The sequence below is a fragment of the Helianthus annuus genome, chromosome 16 (genome assembly GCF_002127325.2).
Source record: "Helianthus annuus cultivar XRQ/B chromosome 16, HanXRQr2.0-SUNRISE, whole genome shotgun sequence".
NCBI classification, from domain to species: Eukaryota; Viridiplantae; Streptophyta; class Magnoliopsida; order Asterales; family Asteraceae; genus Helianthus; species Helianthus annuus.
The window spans coordinates 47,701,482-47,714,480 of NC_035448.2; positions in this window are offsets into that span (position 1 = coordinate 47,701,482).

Sequence of the window (12,999 nt, forward strand, 5' to 3'; positions counted from 1 at the left end):
TGAAAAGGTGAAGAGTGAAATGAAATTTGTTCAATCAAGATTAAATTACTGTTCTGAAACAACAACTGAACGAAAGCGACATTATGAAAATAAACAACATGTTGTAAATTCCTATATTGAGGATGTTGCTAAGCTAAAGCGTCAGATTGCTGATTTAGAACAGGATAACAACAAATTAAAAAGTTACCATGCGTCATCATATGTGCTTGAACGTATTTTCAACATAAAACCGGATGGAAAAGATTCTGAACAAAACAAGAAAGGTATTGGCTCAGAGTTTCATCAAGTTCCTCCACCGGAAAAGTTTGTATTTTATGATGATGAAAAGGTCGAAAAAGCTTTCAACATGGTAGATCAATTGCCAAATAACATTGACGTAACCTATTCCAAATCTGATGATTCTAGTGATTCAGAGGTGGTAGGTAAAGTCGTTGAAAGTGTGTTGAAAGAAGAGTCGGTTGAAACAGGTAAATCTGAATCACAGGATGAAAATGAAGGTAATTTTCCTGAAGAATATCTGAAAAACTCAAAATCTGAGAAAAATTTGAATGAAGATTCAAAAGGATTGGTTTATACCATGATTGGATCGGACAAATTATTCTTAGATGTTGTATTCCCGATTCAGAATGTGATTTCAGAAAAGATTGACAAAGTTTTCAAAATGGTGGAGGTTGAAAAGTCTGAGATTTCAAAATTTGCTGGAAAAGGTCATAAAACTTCTTATAGTGAACCTGGTTACAAGAAGAAAAACATGAAGGCTAGGTTGGGTTATAAGAAGAAACGAAGTTGGAATAAAAATGAAAATTCAAATTATCAGACAAAGATGAATTTTGTTCATGGAACAAGTTCCGAAGAAGAGAAAGAACTCCAATTTAGACGTCAGTCTAATGAAGAGTTCTATGCTCAGAAAAAGCAACAACAGGTCAAAGATGTGTCCAAGAGAACATGTTTCAAATGTGATCAAACAGGACATCTTGCACGCAAGTGTCCAAATCTGAAACCTGTTGATGTTGATTCGAAAAAGAAATCTGAAAATGTTGAGAAACAGAAATCTGAGGATGAGAAACAAAGGTCAACCAGATTTGATTCAAAACAAACTTGGAGGTATAACACAAACAAGTTTGCTTCGACTCAAACTTGGAAATCAAACCCGAATAGGTTCGATTCAAGACAGACCTGGAATTCTCACACACCCAGATTAAGAACAACACAAAGTTGGAAAACAACTGTCGATGCAACAAAACCTCAAGAGTTTTGTAAATCAAATGTTGTTCAAAATCAAAATGTTCAAAAAGATTCACATTTTTACAAAAGAGGTACTCCTAAAGGTCAAACATGGACTGTTAAGAAACAAGTGACTTCGGTAGATGATGCTAAAATTGAAAAAATCTTTGTACAAAATGACAAAGATTTTCCGAAGTTAAATGAAGCATATTATGTTGAAATGCCTAAGGTCAAACAGACCTGGGCTAAATTGTTCAAGTAATTGAATAGTTGAATGTGCAGGTGCTCAAGAAAACTAAAGACTGTGAGAATGGAAATTGGAGCAGCCTGGCACAAGAAGACGAGGCTGCTGATCCCTGCGATGGTTAAACAGGGAGTTTGTTTGATTTCTGTACATAAATAAACAATATTTCAAAAACCCTAAAAATTGAAAAATTTAAAAACAAAAAATATGTTTTTATTTTTGTTAAAAAATTTAAAAAAAGTCAAAAATATGTTTGTTTTTAATTTTGTCAAAAAATCAAAAATTCAAAAATATGTTACTTGAATATGCCGAAACCCTCACGGCGGAACAAACATGATTAATTTCACAAGATTGAAAAACGGTTTTCAAACTGTAAAAAATCAATGTGTTGTAAATCATGGGGTATGAAATTTGACAAACCGATAAGTAGAAGTGTAATATTTTCTACAAAACAGAGCATGAGATGCAGACAATGGATGGCGAGACAAAGCTATCTACATCGGTTATCAAATTTTCTTTAAATGGTTTTACATTTTAGGGGGAGTAAGTGATTTCAGAAAATAGAAAAACATTTGAAAATTTGAAAAAACCAAAAACATGATAAAATTCGAAAAAGAGTTTTTGTATAAAAAGAGGAAATGATAGTACATCAGTAGACAATCACAGTACGCTAAAGAAATGGAATGTTTTAATGTGATAAACGGTCTCACTGATGATATGCCAGTAGGTTTTTACACGCTTAGTAGATTGTTTTCGAGATATAAACTTAAATATCAAATACTTTACTTATCTCGTGGGGAACATCTCTCGGATATATAGGTAACCCCTGAAATCTTGTTTGAAGGGCTTTCTATTTCTGACATACTAGGTCTTTGTACGTGATGATATCTGGGGTATTATACCGGGACTTCTGATTTTGCGGGAGCAATAGCCTAGTCCTCGTATAATACTTTGCATTGCTTTAATCATAAAGCCCACCCTCAGCATAAAAAATGATGAAACATTGAAAAATGCTAATCATGTGCTGTTGAAGAAAAGATCCCCAAACGGGACACACCTAAAGATGAGCCATCATCTCTCTGATTTTGCGGAAGCAATAGCCTGAGCTCTCATGGTCTTGCATTACCCGTTTACAGATATCATTAGTGTACATTCACCTGTAAGACTGAATATAGGAGTCTGGATACGGGAGTATATTCTGAGGTGGGACATGCGAATAAGTTAAGTCCTTAAAACACTAAATCCGTATCTCGAAACAGTTGAACTTTGTGGGAAAATTCAAGTGGATCAGTATACTGACAATCTAAGTGAATCGTTTAAGTACTGAAAGTGTTTAAAGCTCAACGGTGCTAATGATTTGTCATAAACTGTGAGAGAGTTAGATTCTTAGATTGTTAAAAATTTGTTAAAAGAGCCAGAATTTTTGTTAATGGATATTCGAAACATTGTTACTTATAAATGTTTGAGTATTGCAGATGTGATTCCAGACTACGATCCCGACAGCTGAGTCTAAGGGGGAGTCTGAAGACAAGCTTTAAGCAAGGGGAAGCTTGTATATAGAATGCCAGGTGTTGATCCTAAAAGCACGGTAGCTGATCGAAAGGGGGAGCCTGAAGACTTGAAGAAAGATAGTTGGATGCTTACAATGATAGACAAATTCGGAAAGAGCAAAAAGACTGATCAAGACTGAAGATGTGTCATGCTAAAGATTAGGCGCTGAAGACTTCGTCAACATCCAAGGGGGAGTCTGTTAGTGCAATAATGTCTGTTGACTTTGTCTTGTATCATGTCATGTAATAGGAATAATAGATCAGGGCTCGTAGTTCGAGAAAATGGGTTTTTATAGGTTGATAGTTAATTTCGCATGAAATTACCATTTGGTAATTCCGTACGAAATTAGGTGGTAATTCCATACGAAATTTAATTTCGCATGCAACTTAATTTCGTGTGAGTAATTCCACACGGAATTACCATGCCTATAAATACCTTGGTCTTGACCTTCACTTGTAACTTTTCTGATTCGGTAACGAAGTGCTGCCGAACTGTCTCCAGGTTGTAAATCACTGTTATATCAATAATAGAGACAATTATATATACATCAAGCTGTTTCTAAGTCCATTTCACTGATTCCGCCGTTGATTCGGATCCGAACTCTTCTGATTGACTCGTATAGGTCGCACGAACGATCCTACAATACTCTAGATCTAACACCGCCCAAAACATCACAAACCACCAAAGCTGCTGCCATATTTTGAGCGTGTACAAGGAGTTTGAGAGAACAGGAGAAGAGAATTTTGAAATTTGAAATCTGCATTTGAGAGTGAGAGAGAAAAAATTGTACATGTTGAAAAGCAACGAAATATGAATTTTAGATGCCTTTCAACATTTGATGTTTGAAATGTGTGTACTGCTGCAACACCCCAAAACTCGAATGTTTACCTTCGTCATATGTGTAACGCCCCAAAACTTGAATGTTAATATTTGCCATATGTTCTATATGATAAACCATGAAATAAAATGACTAGGTTATTTAACCTAGTTAAATTATTTAGTTAAAACAAGTAAGAAATGAACTTGGTGGAAATTGTGAAGGTATGACAAAGTAGAAGGACCAAAAGTAACTAATGAGCAAACTTTATAAAAATTCTGCATATTATGTTTGTGGGGGTGCATATGTCGACATTTTACACACATAAATGTGTGAAGAAGAGAGCTCTTATGTGAAGCAAATCAAGAAGGAGAAGGAAGAAGATGGAATTGCATGAATGGTCTATCATTTAAAGAAGACTCATCATCTTATGAGCATCAAGTAGGTACCAAAATGATTTCTTGAAACTCCTAGTTAGTGCTCTTGAAGGGTCTTGATTAAGTACCACAAATTGAGTCAATTGGAAGTATAAGATGGTTAGATTCATGATTAAATCCGTTAATCTAGTGCCAATAATGATTTAATCATCTCAATTTGGAGTTCTAGTGTAAGAATCCATGTTCAAGAAATTTGGGGTTTTGATGGTTCATGGTTTAATATGAATTAGTTGGATGAACTAGAGATTTTCTTATGATAATGCCTATGTTTGAATGATACTTGTTAATTAGTAAGAAAATTTGATGAATTATGTATGAATTTGGGAGATTATGCATTAGGAGCTTGTACATTATGCATAAACTGTGGTATGCACACCAAGTGTTTGATGAAATGCCTAGGTGAGATTAATAGATGAAATGGTATGCAAGTAATGGATTAAATCGTGTAATATGGGGATACGATGTATTTGATGATAACTAAACATGAAAAATCTATTTTTAGATGGAATTCATGTAGGATTTGGTTGGCCATGTTATTTGGTAAAAGTATGCATTAGAATATTGTACTCTATGTTGGAGTGGTATGATGTTTACTACATGTTTGAATAATTGCTTAATCAGAATTGATAAGTAAAAGTACTCTAAATGTGAAGCATATGAGATCATTAGAACAGGATGAAGTTAGAATTATGTTGGGTTGTTAAGCATAGGTCATGGTGTTAGTTGTAGAATTATGTTACTAGAATGAACGGAATTGAATATGTTTGGTGTGTGCTTATAACTAGATGATCATGTGGTTATATGCTTATTGCATCGTGAGTATGAAATGTATATAGTGTCATTAGTATAGTCTACTATAATGACATAGATGTATGAGGTTAAGTCGAAAGTTCATATGATAAATCGTTGACTTTCTGAAAGTCAACCGTGCATAAGTAGCAATGTAAGACTTTTTGTCACAATTGTAATATTATAGAAAGTCATATGATGTGTGTTATATCCATATGTGGTATATGTGATGACGTGATGAATTATATGAGTTTGAAAAGATTGACTTGTGGAAATATGCCTTATGCTTGTTGGAATTGACTAATGAAAATCAAATGTGAAACATGAATTTGATATGATCGTTAATATGTACAGTCATGTATGCTAACAAGAATGTGAATGCAATGACATGAAAGTATAGGGATCATGTCAAGATGGATGGAAGCATGGAAGGCTAACGGGTCAAAAGGAGGTGAGGAAACGGATGCGAATACGGACACTTAAGGTAAGTGATTTCAGGAATCACTTCTTATTTATAAATGAAGTTTGGTATGTTGTATATAGGGAACCATGTAAGAATTTACGGGTAAGGGTAAGTACCAAGGTAAGTTCATATGAACTTTGTCTATCCTTAATGTAAATTAAGATGATAGTTTCATCGTGTTAATGGAATGTTTATTATGTTGCTGAATGTTCATCGTGTTAATGGAATGTGCATTATGTTGTAGTGTAATATATGAAAATTGGAAAACACTATAATAATAAATATTGTAAAAAAAATATGTCGATCTTAAACTAAATACGTAGTAAAATTGATTAAGTGATTATCGACATGTACCGAGCATTTATTAACCAGCTTGTATACTAAATAAGCAAATAATACAATATGTAGGATCTTAGATGTTTTGGTAAACTAATAGTTTGCATCATTTTTGAAAATAAATAGTAATAATATCTATATCAAAATAATAACGATAATAATTAGATGGATATACATGTGTTTATCTAATATATAAAATATTTGGGGATTTATTAGTTCACAAAGTGAAAATTAAGAAATTGAAAGGCACTTTTCATTCAAAACAAAAAGAATGTTGAAGTTAAAAAGAGAATTAAATTTAGTAATGAATTATTTTACAAAAAAAGGTACCTTGATTTTTTATTTCCATCTTTAAATGATTATAATTACTCATTAATCTCTAAATAATAAACCCATTGAATGCATATTGACACATTCAGCCAATCTATCATCGAGAACCTTGTATCTCCTAATTTTGGGTAACAACTCACAAACCCTTCAACTCTCGAACCTTTACTTGTTCGTCGAATACTAGTCATACGCCACTGTAACCACCATCGCAGGAAACACCAACAACCCACCGCCAATATTAGTCACGAATCAGATTAACTGCGCCGCCATGAGCCTTATCGCCACCGCTATCAGTCTCGATCCAGTCCGCGACCAAAACCACCATCATTTGTACAAGCTTTAGTCGTCATCTTTGCTCACATTCACCACACGAACTGCCGTCACACTTCGCCGAAGAACAAGCTTCGTCATAGCCGCACCACTTCGCCTTCGTGAACCAGACCCATCACCGGGCATCATCTAGTCAGCCACCGTGAGTCGCCATCGCCATTACTCCATTCCGCCGGTCCGACGCCTCGGGTCGCCGTTCTTGCTCCATCCGATTCGGTAAGATTCAATACTTGTACTAACTTAATCCGATTCTTGGTTTAGATTGCTCTACGTTAACCGTAATGGGGGGTTTTAGTTAGATCTTTCCGGCAATTTAAAAAAAACGATAGAGAGAGAGAGAGAGTTAATTTTGAGTATGAATCCTTATATTATTTTGCTTTGAGTGGTTCTGCATATGGAGTTCGTTTTAAATTTGAATCTGATGTACATGCCAGTATGCATTTATTTTAATTATGTATGAATGTGTCATGTGAATTTTCTATGTGTGTGATGCATTTTCATTATGTATGTGATGTATAATGTTTAGTCGTGTGCATGAATGAGTGTGTGTCTAATGTGTATGATGTAGTCAGAATGTGTGTGTGCTTTGTCTGGGTTGTGCATGCATGTGTGTGGGGGAAATGTTTGTGAATATGAGTGTGGGGTGTGTGTATATATATTCATACATACCTATATATATATATATATATATATATATATATATATATATATATATATATATATATATATATATATATATTTGTTTGATGCAAACATAATAAACTATGTTATATAAACTAGACGATTAAATTAATTATTGTGAGTATTGAACCAAAAGCATATTTTATTTTTGGGTAAGTTATTATTGGTCGCCGGGAAATCTAAAAAAAATGATATTTTCGATTAAAGTATATAAAAAAACTAATCTTGAAAATACGGGATTTAGGTTTTGCAATATTTTCAAAGACGAATCGATTTTGGATTTTTCCTTGCTTTGCTAAATCAAGGTACAGATTCCGTTTCTTTTACATCAGAGTATAATTTTATTTTTCGTTACTCGTGGGTACGGATTCTGTTTTTCTTTCATCGTAGCATACTTTTATTTTCGTTACTCGTTGGTACGGATTCTTTAGTCTTCTCATCATAGTATTTCTCTATATCATATCCGTTACTTTGTAGTACGGATTACTGTCTCGGTCTTAAAGTGTTATTTTCATGATTCGATACCTATTTTCGTTTGATGTGTGATCCATTATAGGAGTCGGTTTGTATTTGTTTGTTTGTTTATTAGTATGTTGTAACATGCCATACCTCAGATTTGTACTCATGGTCGCATGTTCCTGTTATTATTAATTTTTAGGTGCCTTTAAATTATTTATAAGGCCTTAGTATTTGTACTCTGTCACCCGAGCATTTCTGACTTGTTGTTTGGGCGTCAACGACATGAACACTTTCCGTGACAGTGCGTAATCAAAATCACGGCGTCTCTGACTTATGCTTGTGTAGCACCTTGGCCCCTTAGAGGCGTATGGATTGATCCTAGTTTTGTTTCTGACTTCTATTTCTGACTTCTGACTTCTGACTTCTGACTTCTGGGGGATGGAATAATGAGTGCACGCCACACTCACCATCTCATTGGTGCATAGAGTAGCTACCTGTGTACCCCTTTGTTTCTGGCTCTGGGTGTTTCTGTGTTACACGACTTATTTTGTTGATATATCTGTCGTATAAGTTAGTATATGTTTCAGTATTTGAATACGTTATGTTTCTGATTATGTTATGATAAGTTATGTGTGCATCTGATTATACGTACTCTGATTATGGTTCCGATTGTGTACTGGATTATGTTTCTGATATGTTCAGTATTTGATTCTGTTATGCATTAGTTATATGTGTTTTGACTTAGTATCTGTATCGGTTTGTGTCACTTCCGTCTTAGTATCAGTTCGATTTGGATTCAGATTTCGTGTTATAAGTTTAGTTTGTATCCGCCAGGATCTTTGTTTAGTATTTGATCCAAGGTCTGTTCTATATTTGTCATCGAATCATGTCTTTGTTTCATGTCGATTGTCCAGATCATTTCAAGAAACTTTATAAGGATTAAATTTTTTACACTTTTAAACTTAGGTTCTCTAATTTATTTTGTTTATTAAATATAATCTCCAAAGCTATGAAAACAAGTATCTTCTTAAATAGTAACTTTTGAAATATGACAAACTAACAAATAGTAATTTTAATCCAAACATTTATTTAAAAATAAATTTTTTGAATGTTCATTTCTTTTAAACGTTATAGGATTTTTAAACCGTATTTAAAATGTTTCGGTCAATGTATTTGTTTTTGTTTCTGTATTGGTTTCCCATGTCGGTTTTCGAAATTTGTAATAAGTATTCTGTTTAGAAATCTAGGTTATTCAACTTATTCTACTTTTTATATATAAGGTTTTCAAAGTTAGAAAATTTGTTAATTTTGTGTAATAAAGATTTGCTATAAAATATGATATATTATTACTTGATAAAATTCAAATGTTCAAATAAGAAAATAGTTTTGCCAAGTACCGCATATTTAAAATAATAGCATTATTAAATGATTAAATGAATACGTTTATACAAGAAAAATGGTTTTAGTCATCATGGTTAATAATGTATAAGTCTCTACATCGGTTTTGTGTTGGGTTCGAAATCAGTTATGTATATGACCGATTTCTGTTTCTGTATCAGTGACCGTTACAGTTTCAGATCAGTTCGTGTATCAGTTTTTGTATCAGTCTTGTGTCTGCATTTGTTTTCAATACCCGTGTCAGTAATCGTTTCAGTTCAGTCTCAGTTATGTTCTGTTGTGTTTTGCTTCCGCTGATATGACTTTACTTGTACTGTTGATTTCTCCGTTACTGGCAACTTTTGGCTCAGCCGTATTTTTCTTTTTGTGTTTGTTTTTTTTTGTTTTACAGGTAATCTGGGATAATATGGGATTTCAGTGAGGAGCGTTAGGAAGTTGCTGACCAAGATTCTTTATTTCAGTAACGTAATAAAATGTAATTAAGATCTTTTATTTAATGTTATGGATTGGTTTTTAGTTTTGATATCTGTAAGAGTGACACGTCAGCCCTATTCGGGTCGGGGTGTTACATGTAGAATGTTCATCGAGTTAATGGAATGTGCATTATGTTGCTGAATGTTCATTGTGTTAATGGAATGTTCATTATGTTGCTGAATGTTCATTGTGTTAAAGGAATGTTCATTATGTATGTATGTATGTATGTATGTATGTATGTATGTATGTATGTATGGTATGTATGTATGTATGTATGTATGTATGTATGTATGTATGTATGTATGTATGTATGTATGTATGTATGTATGTATGTATGTATGTATGTATGTATGTATGTATGTATGTATGTATGTATGTATGTATGTATGTATGTATGTATGTATGTATGTATGTATGTATGTATGTATGTATGTATGTATGTATGTATGTATGTATGTATGTATGTATGTATGTATGTATGTATGTATGTATGTATGTATGTATGTATGTAGTATGTATGTATGTATGTATGTATGTATGTATGTATGTATGTATGTATGTATGTATGTATGTATGTATGTATGTATGTATGTATGTATGTATGTATGTATGTATGTATGTATGTATGTATGTATGTATGTATGTATGTATGTATGTATGTATGTATGTATGTATGTATGTATGTATGTATGTATGTATGTATGTATGTATGTATGTATGTATGTATGTATGTATGTATGTATGTATGTATGTATGTATGTATGTATGTATGTATGTATGTATGTATGTATGTATGTATGTATGTATGTACGTACGTATGTATGTACGTACGTATGTATGTATGTACGTATGTATGTACGTACGTATGTATGTATGTACGTATGTACGTACGTATGTATGTACGTATGTACGTACGTACGTACGTGTACGTATATATGTACGTATGTATGTACGTATGTATGTACGTGTGTACGTATGTACGTGTGTACGTATGTACGTGTGTACGTATGTACGTGTGTACGTGTGTACGTATGTACGTGTGTACGTATGTACGTGTGTACGTATGTACGTGTGTACGTATGTACGTATGTACGTGTGTACGTATGTACGTATGTATGTATATATGTATTAAATTATATATGATGTTACCGTGTACTAACGTGTTGGTTATATATGGTGACCGAAGGTTACAGATATTCATGATGGACAAGTGAACGAGGGTCGAGTTGAAGATCATGGATTGTACGGGAATGCGGTCACCTTGTTGTAATTATTTGTTAACATAGTTACATTAAATAAATGATGAATGATGTCTTCATGTTAAAAGGATTGACCTTAACGGTATTCAAGTATGTTAGAGTAGTTAAAAGAAAGAAATTTTACGGTTCATTTTCCGCTGCGTCGTTTTCGGTCAAATCAGAATTAGGGTCTTACAAGTTTGTAGGATCGTGATCTGACCCGAATGAGTCGTTCAGAGGCGTTCAACTACGTTTCAGGTGTGGAATAACAAGAAACGAAGGTAGAGACAGCTTGCAATTCACTTAATCTACTGATTTTATTGATCTGACAATGAATACAACTCATTCTTCACACCGGCAGCACTTCGGCGTGGAATACAAGGTGATCTCCCTCACTATGGTTCGCTTATGTGCACCTATTTATAGGTGTTGAGGTTTCCTCCAAGGTACATGGACACATAAGCGGACCTGACAAATAAGCGGACCTCCTAGTGACACATAAGCGGACCTGACACATAAGCGGACCTCCTAGTGACACATAAGCGGACCTCCTAGTGACACATAAGCGGACCTACCAGGTTAAACCTATATGCTATCCTATTTTCTCATAAAACATACCCTGATCTAACAATCTAAAACTAAGACTCGATACAAGACGAAGTCGACAGATGTAGTGCACTAACAGACTCCCCCTCAGATGTTGACGAGTCGCAGTGTCGAGTCTTTGACAATGTCATGTCTTCACATCTTCAGTCTTGATCTGTCTCTGGGCTTTTCTCTCTCTCTGTCTTCAGACTCCCCCTCTCGATTTGCTGGTATTCCTTTGTTCTTCAGCAACCTCTTCAGGATCGTTGTCTGGCCTTCACAGGTTCATGCTTGATGCCTGGCTTTAGCTTTGTTCACAAAATCCGAAACCTGGCTCAACCTATAGAGATTTCAATTTCCAGTATAGAAACTTGGCTTTCTTTAATCAAAGTCCTCAGGTATCGGAGCCTGGCTAAACCTGCACATTCTTAACCCAAAAGTAAATTTTCTAAATTTAACACTATGTATGCACCAACAATCACTCTCTCTCAAATCACACACGTATGATGAACCATTTGTTGATTAAAAAAACATATTTTGACAATTTAGACACACTCCCCCTCACAATAAGATCATCATGTCTAGCACTTGGAATTTTGAAAATCAGTTTTCAACATCAGTTGTCGAAAATCTTTTTGACTTTTTCAAAAATTTATGCTAAAACACACACAAAATCTTTTTGAATTTTCTGAAATAAAGTAACTTGACACTACTTGAAAAGAAGATGCAGAAATGAAATATTTACAAACATATTTTTGTGAGTTCGTGTAAGAGGATCATATCAGTTTATGAGACATGTCACCAACACCGTTAAGCTTTATTTCATTTTAAGTTCTAAACAATTCACCTAGATTGTCAGTATATCGGTCCACTGAAATTTTCACACAAAGTTCAATTGATCAGAGATACGATATTAATGTCTTAGAAACTAACTTATCTGTGTGTCCCACTACTTGAATATACTCCCGTATCCAGGTCCCAATATTCAGTCTTACAGGTGAGTATACCACAGATGATATCTGTTCAGGGGTTAAATGCGAGGGCCGTGAGAGCTCAGGTCGATACTTCCGTATACGCAGAGAGATGACGGCTTCGACTTTTGGTGTGTCCCCTTTAGAGGATCTTTTTATTTCAACAGCAGCGACTATCAATTTTATTGTTTCATTAGCATGCTGAGGGCGAAGCTATGTTTCAAGCTTTTTGCGGAAAACATTATCCGGGGACTAGGTCAGTACTTCCATACAGCAGAAGTCCCGGGATAATACCCCAGATATCACTGAGCATAAAGACCTAGTATCTCAGAATAAGGGACCTTTCAAACAAGATTTCAGGGGTTACCTATATATCCAAGTTTGTGTTAACCCACAGAACAAGCAAGTTTGAATTTTTAGATTTATATCTCGTCACAATCTATTAAATGTGTAAAAACCTACTGACATATCCACAGTAAGATTGTTTATCACGTTTAATCTTTCCAATTCTTTAGCATGTTGTGACATCCTACTGATGTACTATCATTTCCTCTTTTCACAACAAAACTCATTTTTGATCTTATCATGTTTTTGTCTTTTTCAAATTTTCAATGTTTTTGGATTTTCTGAAATTTCCCTACTCCCCCTAAAATGCAAACACATTTCAAAGGA